Source organism: Oncorhynchus clarkii, unplaced genomic scaffold, assembly GCF_045791955.1.
Source record: "Oncorhynchus clarkii lewisi isolate Uvic-CL-2024 unplaced genomic scaffold, UVic_Ocla_1.0 unplaced_contig_10886_pilon_pilon, whole genome shotgun sequence".
Taxonomy (NCBI): Eukaryota; Metazoa; Chordata; class Actinopteri; order Salmoniformes; family Salmonidae; genus Oncorhynchus; species Oncorhynchus clarkii.
In genome coordinates, this window is record NW_027261057.1 from 189,116 (window position 1) to 206,377 (window position 17,262).

Genomic DNA, 17,262 nt, shown 5'->3' on the forward strand with positions numbered 1-17,262 from the left:
CTAGCTTTCCTCATTCGGATAGGTTCACAATTTTGATGTCTGTTGTTGCTAAGCAACGTCTGTTTGATGTCATATCGGACAATATGGAGTAGAAGGTGTTGCCTCGTGGATAAGGCGTCTTACTTCAAAATAGAAAATTGAGGTTTTGAGGCATTTTCGTGGTCGTTTAATTTTATTAAATCTGCTAATATGGACATGTTTGCAATTTCCCGAAATAAGGCATTGGTCTTGTTTCTTTGAAAGGCTTGGACATTGTTATTCATCTTTAATAATCTAAGACTGCAAGGCCTGAGAATTATTGTGTCTGAATCTGCATCGAAAGATTGAAGGAAAGAGTATCTTTGTACTTGTTAAAAATCACTAGCTTTCCTCATTCGGACAGGTTCACAATTTTTATGTCTATGGTTGCATAGCAAAGTCTGTATAATGTCAAATAGGGCTGTATCACATAGACTGCGTGGCCTAATGGATAAGGCGTCTGACTTCGAATCAGAAGATTGAGGGTTCGAGTCCCTTCGTGGTTGTTTAATTTCATTAGCTCAGCTAATTTGAACATGTTTGCAATTTCCAGAAATATGGCATTGTTCTTGTTGCTTTGAAAAGCTTGGACATTGTTGTTCAACTTCAATAATCTAAGACTGCAAGACCTGAGAAATATTATGTCTGATTGAGGGACATAGTCTTTTCGTACTTGTAAAATATCACTAGCTTTAGGTTCACAATTTTGATGTCTGTTGTTGCTAAGCAACGTCTGTTTGATGTCATATCGGAGAATATGGAGTAGAAGGTGTTGCCTCGTGGATAAGGCGTCTTACTTCAAAATAGAAAATTGAGGTTTTGAGGCATTTTCGTGGTTGTTTAATTTAATTAAATCTGCTAATATGGACATGTTTGCAATTTCCCGAAATAAGGCATTGGTCTTGTTTCTTTGAAAGGCTTGGACATTGTTATTCATCATTAATAATCTAATATTGCAAGGCCTGAGAATTATTGAGTCTGATTCTGCATCGCAAGATTGAGGGAAAAGGGTATCTTCTTACTTGTTAAATATCACTAGCTTTCCTCATTCGGACAGGTTCACAACTTTGATGTCTACTGTTGCATAGCAAAGTCTGTATGATGTCAAATAGGGTCGTTTAATTTCATTAGCTCAGCTAATTCGTACATGTTTGCAATTTCCCGAAATAAGGCATTGGTCTTGTTGCTTTGAAAAGCTTGGACATTGTTGTTCAACTTTAATAATCTAAGACTGCAAGACCTGAGAATTATTGTGTCTGAATCTGCATCGAAAGATTGAAGGAAAGAGTATTTGTTAAAAATCACTAGCTTTCCTCATTCGGACAGGTTCACAATTTTTATGTCTATGGTTGCATAGCAAAGTCTGTATAATGTCAAATAGTGCTGTATCACATAGACTGCGTGCCCTAATGGATAAGGCGTCTGACTTCGAATCAGAAGATCGAGGGTTCGAGTCCCTTCGTGGTTGTTTAATTTCATTAGCTCAGCTAATTTGAACATGTTTGCAATTTCCCGAAATATGTCATTGGTCTTGTTGCTTTGAAAAGCTTGGACATTGTTGTTCAACTTCAATAATCTAAGACTGCAAGACGTGAGAAGTATTATGTCTGATTGAGGGACATAGTCTTTTCGTACTTGTAAAATATCACTAGCTTTCCTCATTCGGATAAGTTCACAATTTTGATGTCTGTTGTTGCTAAGCAACGTCTGTTTGATGTCATATCGGAGAATATGGAGTAGAAGGTGTTGCCTCGTGGATAAGGCGTCTTACTTCAAAATAGAAAATTGAGGTTTTGAGGCATTTTCGTGGTTGTTTAATTTAATTAAATCTGCTAATATGGACATGTTTGCAATTTCCCGAAATAAGGCATTGGTCTTGTTTCTTTGAAAGGCTTGGACATTGTTATTCATCTTTAATAATCTAATATTGCAAGGCCTGAGAATTATTGAGTCTGATTCTGCATCGCAAGATTGAGGGAAAAGGTATCTTCTTACTTGTTAAATATCACTAGCTTTCCTCATTCGGACAGGTTCACAACTTTGATGTCTACTGTTGCATAGCAAAGTCTGTATGATGTCAAATAGGGCTGTATCACGTAGACTGCGTGGCCTAATGGATAAGGCGTCTGACTTCGAATCCGAAAATTGAGGGTCCGAGTCCCTTCGTGGTTGTTTAATTTCATTAGCTCAGCTAATTTGAACATGTTTGCAATTTCCCGAAATAAGGCATTGGTCTTGTTTCTTTGAAAGGCTTGGACATTGTTATTCATCTTTAATAATCTAATATTGCAAGGCCTGAGAATTATTGAGTCTGATTCTGCATCGCAAGATTGAGGGAAAAGGTATCTTCTTACTTGTTAAATATCACTAGCTTTCCTCATTCGGACAGGTGTCAACTTTGATGTCTACTGTTGCATAGCAAAGTCTGTATGATGTCAAATAGGGTCGTTTAATTTCATTAGCTCAGCTAATTCGTACATGTTTGCAATTTCCATAAATAAGGCATTGGTCTTGTTGCTTTGAAAAGCTTGGACATTGTTGTTCAACTTTAATAATCTAAGACTGCAAGACCTGAGAATTATTGTGTCTGAATCTGCATCGAAAGATTGAAGGAAAGAGTATCTTTGTACTTGTTAAAAATCACTAGCTTTCAATAATCTAAGACTGCAAGACCTGAGAAATATTATGTCTGATTGAGGGACATAGTCTTTTCGTACTTGTAAAATATCACTAGCTTTCCTCATTCGGACAGGTTCACAATTTTTATGTCTATGGTTGTATCTTCTTACTTGTTAAATATCACTAGCTTTCCTCATTCGGACAGGTGTCAACTTTGATGTCTACTGTTGCATAGCAAAGTCTGTATGATGTCAAATAGGGTCGTTTAATTTCATTAGCTCAGCTAATTCGTACATGTTTGCAATTTCCATAAATAAGGCATTGGTCTTGTTGCTTTGAAAAGCTTGGACATTGTTGTTCAACTTTAATAATCTAAGACTGCAAGACCTGAGAATTATTGTGTCTGAATCTGCATCGAAAGATTGAAGGAAAGAGTATCTTTGTACTTGTTAAAAATCACTAGCTTTCCTCATTCGGACAGGTTCACAATTTTTATGTCTATGGTTGCATAGCAAAGTCTGTATAATGTCAAATAGGGCTGTATCACATAGACTGCGTGGCCTAATGGATAAGGCGTCTGACTTCGAATCAGAAGATTGAGGGTCCGAGTCCCTTCGTGGTTGTTTAATTTCATTAGCTCAGCTAATTTGAACATGTTTGCAATTTCCCGAAATAAGGCATTGGTCTTGTTGCTTTGAAAAGCTTGGACATTGTTGTTCAACTTCAATAATCTAAGACTGCAAGACCTGAGAAATATTATGTCTGATTGAGGGACATAGTCTTTTCGTACTTGTAAAATATCACTAGCTTTCCTCATTCGGATAGGTTCACAATTTTGATGTCTGTTGTTGCTAAGCAACGTCTGTTTGATGTCATATCGGACAATATGGAGTAGAAGGTGTTGCCTCGTGGATAAGGCGTCTTACTTCAAAATAGAAAATTGAGGTTTTGAGGCATTTTCGTGGTCGTTTAATTTCATTAAATCTGCTAATATGGACATGTTTGCAATTTCCCGAAATAAGGCATTGGTCTTGTTTCTTTGAAAGGCTTGGACATTGTTATTCATCTTTAATAATCTAATATTGCAAGGCCTGAGAATTATTGAGTCTGATTCTGCATCGCAAGATTGAGGGAAAAGGTATCTTCTTACTTGTTAAATATCACTAGCTTTCCTCATTCGGACAGGTTCACAACTTTGATGTCTACTGTTGCATAGCAAAGTCTGTATAATGTCAAATAGGGCTGTATCACATAGACTGCGTGGCCTAATGGATAAGGCGTCTGACTTCGAATCAGAAGATTGAGGGTTCGAGTCCCTTCGTGGTTGTTTAATTTCATTAGCTCAGCTAATTTGAACATGTTTGCAATTTCCCATAATAAGGCATTGGTCTTGTTTCTTTGAAAGGCTTGGACATTGTTATTCATCTTTAATAATCTAATATTGCAAGGCCTGAGAATTATTGAGTCTCATTCTGCATCGCAAGATTGAGGGAAAAGGTATCTTCTTACTTGTTAAATATCACTAGCTTTCCTCATTCGGACAGGTTCACAACTTTGATGTCTACTGTTGCATAGCAAAGTCTGTATGATGTCAAATAGGGTCGTTTAATTTCTTTAGCTCAGCTAATTCGTACATGTTTGCAATTTCCCGAAATAAGGCATTGGTCTTGTTGCTTTGAAAAGCTTGGACATTGTTGTTCAACTTTAATAATCTAAGACTGCAAGACCTGAGAATTATTGTGTCTGAATCTGCATCGAAAGATTGAAGGAAAGAGTATCTTTGTACTTGTTAAAAATCACTAGCTTTCCTCATTCGGACAGGTTCACAATTTTTATGTCTATGGTTGTATCTTCTTACTTGTTAAATATCACTAGCTTTCCTCATTCGGACAGGTGTCAACTTTGATGTCTACTGTTGCATAGCAAAGTCTGTATGATGTCAAATAGGGTCGTTTAATTTCATTAGCTCAGCTAATTCGTACATGTTTGCAATTTCCATAAATAAGGCATTGGTCTTGTTGCTTTGAAAAGCTTGGACATTGTTGTTCAACTTTAATAATCTAAGACTGCAAGACCTGAGAATTATTGTGTCTGAATCTGCATCGAAAGATTGAAGGAAAGAGTATCTTTGTACTTGTTAAAAATCACTAGCTTTCCTCATTCGGACAGGTTCACAATTTTTATGTCTATGGTTGCATAGCAAAGTCTGTATAATGTCAAATAGGGCTGTATAACATAGACTGCGTGGCCTAATGGATAAGGCGTCTGACTTCGAATCAGAAGATTGAGGGTTCGAGTCCCTTCGTGGTTGTTTAATTTCATTAGGCATATGGACATGTTTGCAATTTCGCTAAATAAGGCATTGGTCTTGTTGCTTGGACATTGTTATTCATCTTTAATAATCTAATATTGCAAGGCCTGAGAATTATAGAGTCTGATTCTGCATCGCAAGATTGAGGGAAAAGGTATCTTCTTACTTGTTAAATATCACTAGCTTTCCTCATTCGTACAGGTTCACAACTTTGATGTCTACTTTTGCATAGCAAAGTCTGTATAATGTCAAATAGGGCTGTATCACATAGACTGCGTGGCCTAATGGATAAGGCGTCTGACTTCGAATCAGAAGATTGAGGGTCCGAGTCCCTTCGTGGTTGTTTAATTTCATTAGCTCAGCTAATTTGAACATGTTTGCAATTTCCCGAAATAAGGCATTGGTCTTGTTGCTTTGAAAAGCTTGGACATTGGACACTTCAATAATCTAAGACTGCAAGACCTGAGAAATATTATGTCTGATTGAGGGACATAGTCTTTTCGTACTTGTAAAATATCACTAGCTTTCCTCATTCGGATAGGTTCACAATTTTGATGTCTGTTGTTGCTAAACAACGTCTGTTTGATGTCATATCGGAGAATATGGAGTAGAAGGTGTTGCCTCGTGGATAAGGCGTCTTACTTCGAAACAGAAAATTGAGGTTTTGAGGCATTTTCGTGGTCGTTTAATTTCATTAAATCTGCTAATATGGACATGTTTGCAATTTCGCTAAATAAGGCATTGGTCTTGTTGCTTTGAAAAGCTTGGACATTGTTGTTCAACTTTAATAATCTAAGACTGCAAGGCCTGAGAATTATTGTGTCTGAATCTGCATCGAAAGATTGAAGGAAAGAGTATCTTTGTACTTGTTAAAAATCACTAGCTTTCCTCATTCGGACAGGTTCACAATTTTTATGTCTATGGTTGCATAGCAAAGTCTGTATAATGTCAAATAGGGCTGTATCACATAGACTGCGTGGCCTAATGGATAAGGCGTCTGACTTCGAATCAGAAGATTGAGGGCAATTTCCCGAAATAAGGCATTGGTCTTGTTGCTTTGAAAAGCGAGTCCCTTCGTGGTTGTCTTTAATTTCATTAGCTCAGCTAATTTGAACATGTTTGCAATTTCCCGTTTAATTTCATTAAATAAGGCATTGGTCTTGGTCTTGTTTCTTTGAAAGGCTTGGACATTGTTATTCATCTTTAATAATCTAATATTGCAAGGCCTGAGAATTATTGAGTCTGATTCTGCATCGCAAGATTGAGGGAAAAGGTATCTTCTTACTTGTTAAATATCACTAGCTTTCCTCATTCGTACAGGTTCACAACTTTGATGTCTACTTTTGCATAGCAAAGTCTGTATAATGTCAAATAGGGCTGTATCACATAGGCTGCGTGGCCTAATGGATAAGGCGTCTGACTTCGAATCAGAAGATTGAGGGTCCGAGTCCCTTCGTGGTTGTTTAATTTCATTAGCTCAGCTAATTTGAACATGTTTGCAATTTCCCGAAATAAGGCATTGGTCTTGTTGCTTTGAAAAGCTTGGACATTGGACACTTCAATAATCTAAGACTGCAAGACCTGAGAAATATTATGTCTGATTGAGGGACATAGTCTTTTCGTACTTGTAAAATATCACTAGCTTTCCTCATTCGGATAGGTTCACAATTTTGATGTCTGTTGTTGCTAAACAACGTCTGTTTGATGTCATATCGGAGAATATGGAGTAGAAGGTGTTGCCTCGTGGATAAGGCGTCTTACTTCGAAACAGAAAATTGAGGTTTTGAGGCATTTTCGTGGTCGTTTAATTTCATTAAATCTGCTAATATGGACATGTTTGCAATTTCGCTAAATAAGGCATTGGTCTTGTTGCTTTGAAAAGCTTGGACATTGTTGTTCAACTTTAATAATCTAAGACTGCAAGGCCTGAGAATTATTGTGTCTGAATCTGCATCGAAAGATTGAGGGAAAAGGTATCTTCTTACTTGTTAAATATCACTAGCTTTCCTCATTCGGACAGGTTCACAACTTTGATGTCTACTGTTGCATAGCAAAGTCTGTATAATGTCAAATAGGGCTGTATCACATAGACTGCGTGGCCTAATGGATAAGGCGTCTTACTTCGAATCAGAAGATTGAGGGTTCGAGTCCCTTCGTGGTTGTTTAATTTCATTAGCTCAGCTAATTTGAACATGTTTGCAATTTCCCAAAATAAGGCATTGGTCTTGTTTCTTTGAAAGGCTTGGACATTGTTATTCATCTTTAATAATCTAATATTGCAAGGCCTGAGAATTATTGAGTCTGATTCTGCATCGCAAGATTGAGGGAAAAGGTATCTTCTGACTTGTTAAATATCACTAGCTTTCCTCATTCGGACAGGTTCACAACTTTGATGTCTACTGTTGCATAGCAAAGTCTGTATGATGTCAAATAGGGTCGTTTAATTTCATTAGCTCAGCTAATTCGTACATGTTTGCAATTTCCCTAAATAAGGCATTGGTCTTGTTGCTTTGAAAAGCTTGGATATTGTTGTTCAACTTTAATAATCTAAGACTGCAAGACCTGAGAATTATTGTGTCTGAATCTGCATCGAAAGATTGAAGGAAAGAGTATCTTTGTACTTGTTAAAAATCACTAGCTTTCCTCATTCGGACAGGTTCACAATTTTTATGTCTATGGTTGCATAGCAAAGTCTGTATAATGTCAAATAGGGCTGTATCACATAGACTGCGTGGCCTAATGGATAAGGCGTCTGACTTGGAATCAGAAGATTGAGGGTTCGAGTCCCTTCGTGGTTGTTTAATTTCATTAGCTCAGCTAATTTGAACATGTTTGCAATTTCCCGAAATAAGGCATTGGTCTTGTTGCTTTGAAAAGCTTGGACATTGGACACTTCAATAATCTAAGACTGCAAGACCTGAGAAATATTATGTCTGATTGAGGGACATAGTATTTTCGTACTTGTAAAATATCACTAGCTTTCCTCATTCGGATAGGTTCACAATTTTGATGTCTGTTGTTGCTAAACAACGTCTGTTTGATGTCATATCGGAGAATATGGAGTAGAAGGTGTTGCCTCGTGGATAAGGCGTCTTACTTCGAAACAGAAAATTGAGGTTTTGAGGCATTTTCGTGGTCGTTTAATTCCATTAAATCTGCTAATATGGACATGTTTGCAATTTCGCTAAATAAGGCATTGGTCTTGTTGCTTTGAAAAGCTTGGACATTGTTGTTCAACTTTAATAATCTAAGACTGCAAGGCCTGAGAATTATTGTGTCTGAATCTGCATCGAAAGATTGAAGGAAAGAGTATCTTTGTACTTGTTAAAAATCACTAGCTTTCCTCATTCGGACAGGTTCACAATTTTTATGTCTATGGTTGCATAGCAAAGTCTGTATAATGTCAAATAGGGCTGTATCACATAGACTGCGTGGCCTAATGGATAAGGCGTCTGACTTCGAATCAGAAGATTGAGGGTCCGAGTCCCTTCGTGGTTGTTTAATTTCATTAGCTCAGCTAATTTGAACATGTTTGCAATTTCCCGAAATAAGGCATTGGTCTTGTTGCTTTGAAAAGCTTGGACATTGTTGTTCAACTTCAATAATCTAAGACTGCAAGACCTGAGAAATATTATGTCTGATTGAGGGACATAGTCTTTTCGTACTTGTAAAATATCACTAGCTTTCCTCATTCGGATAGGTTCACAATTTTGATGTCTGTTGTTGCTAAGCAACGTCTGTTTGATGTCATATCGGACAATATGGAGTAGAAGGTGTTGCCTCGTGGATAAGGCGTCTTACTTCAAAATAGAAAATTGAGGTTTTGAGGCATTTTCGTGGTCGTTTAATTTCATTAAATCTGCTAATATGGACATGTTTGCAATTTCCCGAAATAAGGCATTGGTCTTGTTTCTTTGAAAGGCTTGGACATTGTTATTCATCTTTAATAATCTAATATTGCAAGGCCTGAGAATTATTGAGTCTGATTCTGCATCGCAAGATTGAGGGAAAAGGTATCTTCTTACTTGTTAAATATCACTAGCTTTCCTCATTCGGACAGGTTCACAACTTTGATGTCTACTGTTGCATAGCAAAGTCTGTATAATGTCAAATAGGGCTGTATCACATAGACTGCGTGGCCTAATGGATAAGGCGTCTGACTTCGAATCTGAAGATTGAGGGTTCGAGTCCCTTCGTGGTTGTTTAATTTCATTAGCTCAGCTAATTTGAACATGTTTGCAATTTCCCAAAATAAGGCATTGGTCTTGTTTCTTTGAAAGGCTTGGACATTGTTATTCATCTTTAATAATCTAATATTGCAAGGCCTGAGAATTATTGAGTCTGATTCTGCATCGCAAGATTGAGGGAAAAGGTATCTTCTGACTTGTTAAATATCACTAGCTTTCCTCATTCGGACAGGTTCACAACTTTGATGTCTACTGTTGCATAGCAAAGTCTGTATGATGTCAAATAGGTATGTTTAATTTCATTAGCTCAGCTAATTCGTACATGTTTGCAATTTCCCTAAATAAGGCATTGGTCTTGTTGCTTTGAAAAGCTTGGATATTGTTGTTCAACTTTAATAATCTAAGACTGCAAGACCTGAGAATTATTGTGTCTGAATCTGCATCGAAAGATTGAAGGAAAGAGTATCTTTATACTTGTTAAAAATCACTAGCTTTCCTCATTCGGACAGGTTCACAATTTTTATGTCTATGGTTGCATAGCAAAGTCTGTATAATGTCAAATAGGGCTGTATCACATAGACTGCGTGGCCTAATGGATAAGGCGTCTGACTTGGAATCAGAAGATTGAGGGTTCGAGTCCCTTCGTGGTTGTTTAATTTCATTAGCTCAGCTAATTTGAACATGTTTGCAATTTCCCGAAATAAGGCATTGGTCTTGTTGCTTTGAAAAGCTTGGACATTGGACACTTCAATAATCTAAGACTGCAAGACCTGAGAAATATTATGTCTGATTGAGGGACATAGTATTTTCGTACTTGTAAAATATCACTAGCTTTCCTCATTCGGATAGGTTCACAATTTTGATGTCTGTTGTTGCTAAACAACGTCTGTTTGATGTCATATCGGAGAATATGGAGTAGAAGGTGTTGCCTCGTGGATAAGGCGTCTTACTTCGAAACAGAAAATTGAGGTTTTGAGGCATTTTCGTGGTCGTTTAATTCCATTAAATCTGCTAATATGGACATGTTTGCAATTTCGCTAAATAAGGCATTGGTCTTGTTGCTTTGAAAAGCTTGGACATTGTTGTTCAACTTTAATAATCTAAGACTGCAAGGCCTGAGAATTATTGTGTCTGAATCTGCATCGAAAGATTGAAGGAAAGAGTATCTTTGTACTTGTTAAAAATCACTAGCTTTCCTCATTCGGACAGGTTCACAATTTTTATGTCTATGGTTGCATAGCAAAGTCTGTATAATGTCAAATAGGGCTGTATCACATAGACTGCGTGGCCTAATGGATAAGGCGTCTGACTTCGAATCAGAAGATTGAGGGTGTGAGTCCCTTCGTGGTTCTTTAATTTCATTAGCTCCGCTAATATGGACATGTTTGCAATTTCGCTAAGTAAGGCATTGGTCTTGTTGCTTGGACATTGTTATTCATCTTTAATAATCTAATATTGCAAGGCCTGAGAATTATTGAGTCTGATTCTGCATCGCAAGATTGAGGGAAAAGGTATCTTCTTACTTGTTAAATATCACTAGCTTTCCTCATTCGGACAGGTTCACAACTTTGATGTCTACTGTTGCATAGCAAAGTCTGTATAATGTCAAATAGGGCTGTATCACATAGACTGCGTGGCCTAATGGATAAGGCGTCTGACTTCGAATCAGAAGATTGAGGGTTCGAGTCCCTTCGTGGTTGTTTAATTTCATTAGCTCAGCTAATTTGAACATGTTTGCAATTTCCCGAAATATGTCATTGGTCTTGTTGCTTTGAAAAGCTTGGACATTGTTGTTCAACTTCAATAATCTAAGACTGCAAGACCTGAGAAATATTATGTCTGATTGAGGGACATAGTCTTTTCGTACTTGTAAAATATCACTAGCTTTCCTCATTCGGATAGGTTCACAATTTTGATGTCTGTTGTTGCTAAGCAACGTCTGTTTGATGTCATATCGGACAATATGGAGTAGAAGGTGTTGCCTCGTGGATAAGGCGTCTTACTTCAAAATAGAAAATTGAGGTTTTGAGGCATTTTCGTGGTCGTTTAATTTCATTAAATCTGCTAATATGGACATGTTTGCAATTTCCCGAAATAAGGCATTGGTCTTGTTTCTTTGAAAGGCTTGGACATTGTTATTCATCTTTAATAATCTAATATTGCAAGACCTGAGAATTATTGTGTCTGATTCTGCATCGCAAGATTGAAGGAAAGAGTATCTTTGTACTTGTTAAAAATCACTAGCTTTCCTCATTCGGACAGGTTCACAACTTTGATGTCTACTGTTGCATAGCAAAGTCTGTATAATGTCAAATAGGGCTGTATCACATAGAATGCGTGGCCTAATGGATAAGGCGTCTGACTTCGAATCAGAAGATTGAGGGTTCGAGTCCCTTCGTGGTTGTTTAATTTCATTAGCTCAGCTAATTTGAACATGTTTGCAATTTCCAGAAATATGTCATTGGTCTTGTTGCTTTGAAAAGCTTGGACATTGTTGTTCAACTTCAATAATCTAAGACTGCAAGACCTGAGAAATATTATGTCTGATTGAGGGACATAGTCTTTTCGTACTTGTAAAATATCACTAGCTTTCCTCATTCGGATAGGTTCACAATTTTGATGTCTGTTGTTGCTAAGCAACGTCTGTTTGATGTCATATCGGACAATATGGAGTAGAAGGTGTTGCCTCGTGGATAAGGCGTCTTACTTCAAAATAGAAAATTGAGGTTTTGAGGCATTTTCGTGGTCGTTTAATTTCATTAAATCTGCTAATATGGACATGTTTGCAATTTCCCGAAATAAGGCATTGGTCTTGTTTCTTTGAAAGGCTTGGACATTGTTATTCATCTTTAATAATCTAATATTGCAAGGCCTGAGAATTACTGAGTCTGATTCTGCATCGCAAGATTGAGGGAAAAGGTATCTTCTTACTTTTACTCACATAGACTGCGTGGCCTAATGGATAAGGCGTCTGACTTCGAATCAGAAGATTGAGGGTTTGAGTCCCTTCGTGGTTGTTTAATTTCATTAGCTCAGCTAATTTGAACATGTTTGCAATTTCCCGAAATAAGGCATTGGTCTTGTTGCTTTGAAAAGCTTGGACATTGGACACTTCAATAATCTAAGACTGCAAGACCTGAGAAATATTATGTCTGATTGAGGGACATAGTATTTTCGTACTTGTAAAATATCACTAGCTTTCCTCATTCGGATAGGTTCACAATTTTGATGTCTGTTGTTGCTAAACAACGTCTGTTTGATGTCATATCGGAGAATATGGAGTAGAAGGTGTTGCCTCGTGGATAAGGCGTCTTACTTCGAAACAGAAAATTGAGGTTTTGAGGCATTTTCGTGGTCGTTTAATTTCATTAAATCTGCTAATATGGACATGTTTGCAATTTCCCGAAATAAGGCATTGGTCTTGTTTCTTTGAAAGGCTTGGACATTGTTGTTCAACTTTAGTAATCTAAGACTGCAAGACCTGAGAATTATTGTGTCTGAATCTGCATCGAAAGATTGAAGGAAAGAGTATCTTTGTACTTGTTAAAAATCACTAGCTTTCCTCATTCGGACAGGTTCACAATTTTTATGTCTATGGTTGCATAGCAAAGTCTGTATAATGTAAAATAGGGCTGTATCACATAGACTGCGTGGCCTAATGGATAAGGCGTCTGACTTCGAATCATAAGATTGAGGGTTCGAGTCCCTTCGCGGTTGTTTAATTTCATTAGCTCAGCTAATTTGAACATGTTTGCAATTTCCCGAAATAAGGCATTGGTCTTGTTGCTTTGAAAAGCTTGGACATTGGACACTTCAATAATCTAAGACTGCAAGACCTGAGAAATATTATGTCTGATTGAGGGACATAGTATTTTCGTACTTGTAAAATATCACTAGCTTTCCTCATTCGGATAGGTTCACAATTTTGATGTCTGTTGTTGCTAAACAACGTCTGTTTGATGTCATATCGGAGAATATGGAGTAGAAGGTGTTGCCTCGTGGATAAGGCGTCTTACTTCGAAACAGAAAATTGAGGTTTTGAGGCATTTTCGTGGTCGTTTAATTTCATTAAATCTGCTAATATGGACATGTTTGCAATTTCCCGAAATAAGGCATTGGTCTTGTTTCTTTGAAAGGCTTGGACATTGTTATTCATCTTTAATAATCTAATATTGCAAGGCCTGAGAATTATTGAGTCTGATTCTGCATCGCAAGATTGAGGGAAAAGGTATCTTCTTACTTGTTAAATATCACTAGCTTTCCTCATTCGGACAGGTTCACAACTTTGATGTCTACTGTTGCATAGCAAAGTCTGTATAATGTCAAATAGGGCTGTATCACATAGACTGCGTGGCCTAATGGATAAGGCGTCTGACTTCGAATCAGAAGATTGAGGGTTCGAGTCCCTTCGTGGTTGTTTAATTTCATTAGCTCAGCTAATTTGAACATGTTTGCAATTTCCCGAAATATGGCATTGGTCTTGTTGCTTTGAAAAGCTTGGACATTGTTGTTCAACTTCAATAATCTAAGACTGCAAGACCTGAGAAATATTATGTCTGATTGAGGGACATAGTCTTTTCGTACTTGTAAAATATCACTAGCTTTCCTCATTCGGATAGGTTCACAATTTTGATGTCTGTTGTTGCTAAGCAACGTCTGTTTGATGTCATATCGGACAATATGGAGTAGAAGGTGTTGCCTCGTGGATAAGGCGTCTTACTTCAAAATAGAAAATTGAGGTTTTGAGGCATTTTCGTGGTCGTTTAATTTCATTAAATCTGCTAATATGGACATGTTTGCAATTTCCCGAAATAAGGCATTGGTCTTGTTTCTTTGAAAGGCTTGGACATTGTTATTCATCTTTAATAATCTAATATTGCAAGGCCTGAGAATTATTGAGTCTGATTCTGCATCGCAAGATTGAGGGAAAAGGTATCTTCTTACTTGTTAAATATCACTAGCTTTCCTCATTCGGACAGGTTCACAACTTTGATGTCTACTGTTGCATAGCAAAGTCTGTATAATGTCAAATAGGGCTGTATCACATAGACTGCGTGGCCTAATGGATAAGGCGTCTGACTTCGAATCAGAAGATTGAGGGTTCGAGTCCCTTCGTGGTTGTTTAATTTCATTAGCTCAGCTAATTTGAACATGTTTGCAATTTCCCGAAATAAGGCATTGGTCTTGTTGCTTTGAAAAGCTTGGACATTGGACACTTCAATAATCTAAGACTGCAAGACCTGAGAAATATTATGTCTGATTGAGGGACATAGTATTTTCGTACTTGTAAAATATCACTAGCTTTCCTCATTCGGATAGGTTCACAATTTTGATGTCTGTTGTTGCTAAACAACGTCTGTTTGATGTCATATCGGAGAATATGGAGTAGAAGGTGTTGCCTCGTGGATAAGGCGTCTTACTTCGAAACAGAAAATTGAGGTTTTGAGGCATTTTCGTGGTCGTTTAATTTCATTAAATCTGCTAATATGGACATGTTTGCAATTTCCCGAAATAAGGCATTGGTCTTGTTTCTTTGAAAGGCTTGGACATTGTTGTTCAACTTTAATAATCTAAGACTGCAAGACCTGAGAATTATTGTGTCTGAATCTGCATCGAAAGATTGAAGGAAAGAGTATCTTTGTACTTGTTAAAAATCACTAGCTTTCCTCATTCGGACAGGTTCACAATTTTTATGTCTATGGTTGCATAGCAAAGTCTGTATAATGTCAAATAGGGCTGTATCACATAGACTGCGTGGCCTAATGGATAAGGCGTCTGACTTCGAATCATAAGATTGAGGGTTCGAGTCCCTTCGCGGTTGTTTAATTTCATTAGCTCAGCTAATTTGAACATGTTTGCAATTTCCCGAAATAAGGCATTGGTCTTGTTGCTTTGAAAAGCTTGGACATTGGACACTTCAATAATCTAAGACTGCAAGACCTGAGAAATATTATGTCTGATTGAGGGACATAGTATTTTCGTACTTGTAAAATATCACTAGCTTTCCTCATTCGGATAGGTTCACAATTTTGATGTCTGTTGTTGCTAAACAACGTCTGTTTGATGTCATATCGGAGAATATGGAGTAGAAGGTGTTGCCTCGTGGATAAGGCGTCTTACTTCGAAACAGAAAATTGAGGTTTTGAGGCATTTTCGTGGTCGTTTAATTTCATTAAATCTGCTAATATGGACATGTTTGCAATTTCCCGAAATAAGGCATTGGTCTTGTTTCTTTGAAAGGCTTGGACATTGTTGTTCAACTTTAATAATCTAAGACTGCAAGACCTGAGAATTATTGTGTCTGAATCTGCATCGAAAGATTGAAGGAAAGAGTATCTTTGTACTTGTTAAAAATCACTAGCTTTCCTCATTCGGACAGGTTCACAATTTTTATGTCTATGGTTGCATAGCAAAGTCTGTATAATGTAAAATAGGGCTGTATCACATAGACTGCGTGGCCTAATGGATAAGGCGTCTGACTACGAATCATAAGATTGAGGGTTCGAGTCCCTTCGCGGTTGTTTAATTTCATTAGCTCAGCTAATTTGAACATGTTTGCAATTTCCCGAAATAAGGCATTGGTCTTGTTGCTTTGAAAAGCTTGGACATTGTTGTTCAACTTCAATAATCTAAGACTGCAAGACCTGAGAAATATTATGTCTGATTGAGGGACATAGTCTTTTCGTACTTGTAAAATATCACTAGCTTTCCTCATTCGGATAGGTTCACAATTTTGATGTCTGTTGTTGCTAAGCAACGTCTGTTTGATGTCATATCGGACAATATGGAGTAGAAGGTGTTGCCTCGTGGATAAGGCGTCTTACTTCAAAATAGAAAATTGAGGTTTTGAGGCATTTTCGTGGTCGTTTAATTTCATTAAATCTGCTAATATGGACATGTTTGCAATTTCCCGAAATAAGGCATTGGTCTTGTTTCTTTGAAAGGCTTGGACATTGTTATTCATCTTTAATAATCTAATATTGCAAGACCTGAGAATTATTGTGTCTGATTCTGCATCGCAAGATTGAAGGAAAGAGTATCTTTGTACTTGTTAAAAATCACTAGCTTTCCTCATTCGGACAGGTTCACAATTTTGATGTCTGTTGTTGCTAAACAACGTCTGTTTGATGTCATATCGGAGAATATGGAGTAGAAGGTGTTGCCTCGTGGATAAGGCGTCTTACTTCGAAACAGAAAATTGAGGTTTTGAGGCATTTTCGTGGTCGTTTAATTTCATTAAATCTGCTAATATGGACATGTTTGCAATTTCCCGAAATAAGGCATTGGTCTTGTTTCTTTGAAAGGCTTGGACATTGTTGTTCAACTTTAATAATCTAAGACTGCAAGGCCTGAGAATTATTGTGTCTGAATCTGCATCGAAAGATTGAAGGAAAGAGTATCTTTGTACTTGTTAAAAATCACTAGCTTTCCTCATTCGGACAGGTTCACAATTTTTATGTCTATGGTTGCATAGCAAAGTCTGTATAATGTAAAATAGGGCTGTATCACATAGACTGCGTGGCCTAATGGATAAGGCGTCTGACTTCGAATCATAAGATTGAGGGTTCGAGTCCCTTCGCGGTTGTTTAATTTCATTAGCTCAGCTAATTTGAACATGTTTGCAATTTCCCGAAATATGTCATTGGTCTTGTTGCTTTGAAAAGCTTGGACATTGTTGTTCAACTTCAATAATCTAAGACTGCAAGACCTGAGAAATATTATGTCTGATTGAGGGACATAGTCTTTTCGTACTTGTAAAATATCACTAGCTTTCCTCATTCGGATAGGTTCACAATTTTGATGTCTGTTGTTGCTAAGCAACGTCTGTTTGATGTCATATCGGACAATATGGAGTAGAAGGTGTTGCCTCGTGGATAAGGCGTCTTACTTCAAAATAGAAAATTGAGGTTTTGAGGCATTTTCGTGGTCGTTTAATTTCATTAAATCTGCTAATATGGACATGTTTGCAATTTCCCGAAATAAGGCATTGGTCTTGTTTCTTTGAAAGGCTTGGACATTGTTATTCATCTTTAATAATCTAATATTGCAAGACCTGAGAATTATTGTGTCTGATTCTGCATCGCAAGATTGAAGGAAAGAGTATCTTTGTACTTGTTAAAAATCACT

The 17,262-nt window shown here is 37.3% G+C and overlaps 9 non-coding genes across 9 annotated transcripts; all 9 read left to right on the plus strand.

Annotated features, from left to right (window-relative positions):
- The first annotated feature begins 451 nt into the window (after positions 1 to 451).
- Positions 452 to 524, plus strand: trnar-ucg (transfer RNA arginine (anticodon UCG)). Its single transcript has one exon. It is a non-coding gene; the product is annotated as a tRNA-Arg (tRNA).
- Positions 525 to 3,891: 3,367 nt separating this feature from the next.
- On the plus strand, positions 3,892 to 3,964 carry trnar-ucg (transfer RNA arginine (anticodon UCG)). The gene has a single exon. It is a non-coding gene; the product is annotated as a tRNA-Arg (tRNA).
- A 911-nt stretch (positions 3,965 to 4,875) lies between these two features.
- Positions 4,876 to 4,948, plus strand: trnar-ucg (transfer RNA arginine (anticodon UCG)). Its single transcript has one exon. It is a non-coding gene; the product is annotated as a tRNA-Arg (tRNA).
- Positions 4,949 to 7,673: 2,725 nt separating this feature from the next.
- trnap-ugg (transfer RNA proline (anticodon UGG)) lies at positions 7,674 to 7,746 on the plus strand. The gene has a single exon. It is a non-coding gene; the product is annotated as a tRNA-Pro (tRNA).
- A 1,967-nt stretch (positions 7,747 to 9,713) lies between these two features.
- On the plus strand, positions 9,714 to 9,786 carry trnap-ugg (transfer RNA proline (anticodon UGG)). Its single transcript has one exon. It is a non-coding gene; the product is annotated as a tRNA-Pro (tRNA).
- Positions 9,787 to 10,762: 976 nt separating this feature from the next.
- trnar-ucg (transfer RNA arginine (anticodon UCG)) lies at positions 10,763 to 10,835 on the plus strand. The gene has a single exon. It is a non-coding gene; the product is annotated as a tRNA-Arg (tRNA).
- A 2,644-nt stretch (positions 10,836 to 13,479) lies between these two features.
- Positions 13,480 to 13,552, plus strand: trnar-ucg (transfer RNA arginine (anticodon UCG)). The gene has a single exon. It is a non-coding gene; the product is annotated as a tRNA-Arg (tRNA).
- Positions 13,553 to 14,183: 631 nt separating this feature from the next.
- On the plus strand, positions 14,184 to 14,256 carry trnar-ucg (transfer RNA arginine (anticodon UCG)). Its single transcript has one exon. It is a non-coding gene; the product is annotated as a tRNA-Arg (tRNA).
- A 1,327-nt stretch (positions 14,257 to 15,583) lies between these two features.
- On the plus strand, positions 15,584 to 15,656 carry trnar-acg (transfer RNA arginine (anticodon ACG)). Its single transcript has one exon. It is a non-coding gene; the product is annotated as a tRNA-Arg (tRNA).
- The last annotated feature ends 1,606 nt before the right edge of the window (positions 15,657 to 17,262 follow it).